Below are 4203 nucleotides of genomic sequence, written 5' to 3'. Positions count from 1 at the left end.
CTAAAACCACCTGGTTTAGGAGTCATTGACTTAATACTCGCTACAAGGGTCAATTAGAAAGCTTAAGGGAACCAACATTGCACAACCTGACCAAAAAAAAAAAAAAAAAAAAAGAAATATGCCAGTGTGTCATTCTAATAGGAATTTCAGTGAATTCTGAGATAAGGAGACATTGCATATTGGAAAGATTTGGAAGCCTCATAATTTTGTATTAGTTCACTGTACACAATTTTTGAACTTGTGATGATTTAGCATGTCCTTTGTAAGTAATTGCACTTTGAGATTCCAAGTCATGGTGAAGATGGAGTTCATTTTTTAAAACTTGCTAATGAATGAAAATCATGATTTTGAAGTGATACTTTAATTTTTGGGATAACATGAACTGTGCATGATGTTTGTGGGTAACACTTCTGGAAAACTCTCATGAGACTTCACTCGTCCATTAGGAAATTCCTAGTGGTTTAAAAGGCTTGTCGCATACGCTAAATGCAATAGTACATCCCACGAAAGATGGATTTATTTCTTGTTTTCTATTTTTCAATTCTTGATTTTAGTTTTGTATTGCTATGGGACTAGCAATATGTAAGTTTGGGGGGTGTGATAAATACTAAAATATTCATATTTTCAGCCCTTAACTTGCATATTTTAATTATTTGGTTTTAATTAATTAGACCATTTTAATTCATTTTTGTGTTTTTCATACTTTTACAGGCTTTTGGAAGAAAAAGAAGTAACATTAGGTGATTTGAGCTCAAAAGAGAAAATGAAGACAATTGGAGCTCCTTGGTACGGCGATCAATCGCAGGGTACCTGCGATCGAGCGCAATACTTGAGAGGACACAGCATCGAACAGGCCAGGAGCGATCGAGCACATGCCAAAAGAAGGAACGATCGCAAACCTGCGATCGAGCGCACCCGTGCGCAGGAGACTTATCAAGTGGCGGCTGGATTGACATTATTTCCATATTAGGGTTTTCCAACTCCAATTTGTAATAGGTCTCAAAACCCTACGAAATCCCTTCGTTTACTACTTTGTCTAGGACTTCTAAAGCTTATAAATAGACCCTTAAGCCTCTAGAACAGGGAGACTTGGGAAGGAGAAGAATAGGAGCTCTTCAAGTTCAAGTCTCGGGTTTATTCTTTTATTTTATTTTATGAAGATGTTTAACATCAACTTTATGTATAGCTAATTTAATTAGTTGGGCTTGATTGAAGCCCTAGTTATGTTTAGTTAATATTTCAATATTGGCGCCTTCGTGATGATCTTGTTGTGCTATTTAACTTGATTAATACCTGCTTGCATGAATTCCTCATATTTGTGTGCCTGATCAACATATGCATGTGGTATGGACTAATTAGTTAAATCAATTTGGATGGCCGAGTCCTGGGTTTAACATAAGTAACAAAAGAAATCCACACCGGGTTCTTGGGTTAATCAACATGGAGAACCGGGAGTATATGCCATGCCCTAGGCCTCGTGTGTTTGTCGATTTCCATAGAACATATGCTTTCCTAAAGAACAACTTAGTATAAATCATGCTAAATCCCTTAGGAATGAAAAGAGTTAGAGTATACGCCATGCCTAACTTGTTGCTTAGAGAAATCTGTAGCCTTAGGAGTATACGCCATGCCCTAAGGTTGGCAAACATTAGATATGCATAACTTGATCAAAACATTGGCATATTGTTATATTAGCTAAATATAATTAGTGGTGGATATCAAAGTCCTACCATTTATTATCATCACTTCAAAAATCAATCATTGTTTTGTTTTTGCTTTAGGAATCTATTTTTAAACATAAATTCAGCAATCCTTATGTGAATGATCCTGTATTTGCACCATATACTATTATGTTGACATTGTGCACTTGCAGGTAAAACGTACAATTATTCACCTATTAATTTATGTAGATTTTTGCACAACATCTTTTGACAGCAATAGTTTTGTTACCCCCAAATATAGCTCCTCTGTAAACAGCTCCAAAAGAGCCCTTACCTGACTCTTCCTTGAAGCCATCTGTTGCTTTCTCAAGCTCATTGTAAGAAAATGATCACAAAGTAAACTCTTCAATCAATCCCAAATTTGTATTTTTTGGCGGACTTCTATACCTGTAAACTTTATGTCTGTATCTAAACAGAGTATAGATGGAAAAAATGATACAAAGGCATGAAATGGAACCCAAGGTTATGGTAAGAATCAAAATCAGACCTCTTTTGCTTTCTGTCAAGACTTTTGGAGGGGTTGTGATATTTTCCTTGATCACCTTGAAGAAAGCCGTAGCTGATATGTTTTTACTTACTCTACTATATCTAAGCGGAAGTTTATGTTTGGCGCAGCTATCACCTGTATATAGTGCTGCCCCACAATTACAATCTCCAAGCAAGATATGTCGCAATCTTCCTTCTTCATTGGTAACTCCGACTAAGGATAATCACTCCACCACATATTCTCCATAGGAACAACGCTGTACAGCATTGCTTGATGTTCACTGCGTCTGCAACCATTGTCATCGAAGTTCCTGTAGCAGCCCAGGAACTTATTGCTGGTGTTGAAGAAATCAAATCCTGGAAAACAATTGCAGTGTGCTTTGTTGCCCACGTTTGAGCAGTAACTGTTCAATCCACAGAAACCGCTGACTTCACACTGGTTAGTCAACGTCGACCATTCCACCAACATACTTGAGCTATTATGGCTCTGAAAGTGGTGTAAATACAATCTAAAGATCCCTTCCGCACCAAGTGTTGCACGGTGGATAATAGTTCCATTTTTCTTGTCATGATAGTGGCTACTTGCCAGAATGCGTACGCCCAATTTACTTCCGCGTAGGAATAGAACACCTGAATGATTAAGAGTGAGAACTACATTGACATCACCATTATTTGGTCATGAAGACCAGAAACTGTCATATGACTCCCGGGGTTTATGCGAGCTGTTTACAGGGTGGGTAACAAGGTTTTCCTCCTCCTGCATATGAAGAGAAAATAGTCCACTCGATTGGTCTGATGTAGACACACTTGAAATCAATTCATCGCCGTTAGGCAGAATCTGACCTCCTAATATGGTGTCAGTTGGGTAATCAAAGCTTTCCCAGATAGCATGAGAGCGATTGTTGTAGAGCACAAAATTATCCGAATCAAGCATCGCAGCTGAAGCAGTCGCGCGTGCAGGCGCGCTATCAATGTATATACCCTCCTTGACTGGTCCAGTTCGTAGCTGTAGACCATCTCTGGTTAGTTGCAGTGTAGAATTTGAGGAGACAGGTGGATGATCTCGATTGGCCGTCCAGGTGACTGTCTTCTCAGTTTGATTAATCAGCCAAATGCAGATAGCAAAGCCATCGCCTCGTGGGTAGAAACCAATTGCAAAATGGCCAGAAGGTGAGAGACATGAAGTACGGTTTGCATTTGGGGAAGCCATGATGTAAAGTTTGTGTGAGAGAGAGGAGAAGAATATTATCCAAAATTTATCCTGCTTCCCAAATTACTAAATTCTCAATGCTAAATTGAACAAAAGAAACTAGCTCACACGACATTAGCTGCAGTCTACGTTGACTTGACTTCGATTTTAGTACCAAACCTTTCTGCAGTCCTAAACCCAAAGCATACAAAAGAGGTACATTGGTCCCACAAATGAATAAGTTCCGTGTATATATGTTTTGAATAGTAAAAAACAGGGGAAAAATGTCTCGCTCTCTCCCTGAGCTCCTCTAGAACCTGGGTTCTTTTTCTTTCCTTTTCTTTCCTTCTTCTCTTTGCTCTTTGATTATGGATTTCTCAACTCAAGAACTAGATTCCCTTATTGCTCAGACAGCTGCACTAACTTGGGAGGACCCTTCCTCTCAACTAGAAACACTTTCTCCTGAACTCATTAATGATGAACTTCTACCTTTGGTAGGATAGGTCATCTCCCAAAAAACACAAAACAATCAATCTGTTAATGCTAGCCTGATCAAAGCTTGGATCTTTGCCCTCCCCTTTCATTTGCTGTTCTTGGCCCAAACACTTTTCTGTTCAAATTTTCTGAGAAGGAACACATATCTAGAATCCTCAAGCAAGTCTAGAATGTAAATGGTTTCTTACTAGCTTTACAAGTTTGGTCTCCCTCAGCCACTTTAGGTGAACTTTCCCTTAAAGAAGTACCTTTTTGGATTCAAGTTCATGGGCTTCCTCTGCACAACATGTCTATCAAAAATGCCATTGCTAT

At 38.7% G+C, this 4203-nt stretch overlaps 1 pseudogene; it reads right to left on the bottom strand.

The window, feature by feature from the left end:
• Positions 1 to 1897: 1897 nt before the first annotated feature.
• LOC148583135 (G-type lectin S-receptor-like serine/threonine-protein kinase LECRK1) lies at positions 1898 to 3417 on the bottom strand (annotated as a pseudogene).
• Between the last annotated feature and the right edge of the window lie 786 nt (positions 3418 to 4203).

The sequence above is a fragment of the Corylus avellana genome, chromosome 11 (genome assembly GCF_965113065.1).
Source record: "Corylus avellana chromosome 11, dhCorAvel1.hap1.2, whole genome shotgun sequence".
NCBI classification, from domain to species: domain Eukaryota; kingdom Viridiplantae; phylum Streptophyta; class Magnoliopsida; order Fagales; family Betulaceae; genus Corylus; species Corylus avellana.
The sequence above is the reverse complement of the archived record's forward strand: the minus strand, read 5'-3'. Positions and strand labels throughout refer to the sequence as shown.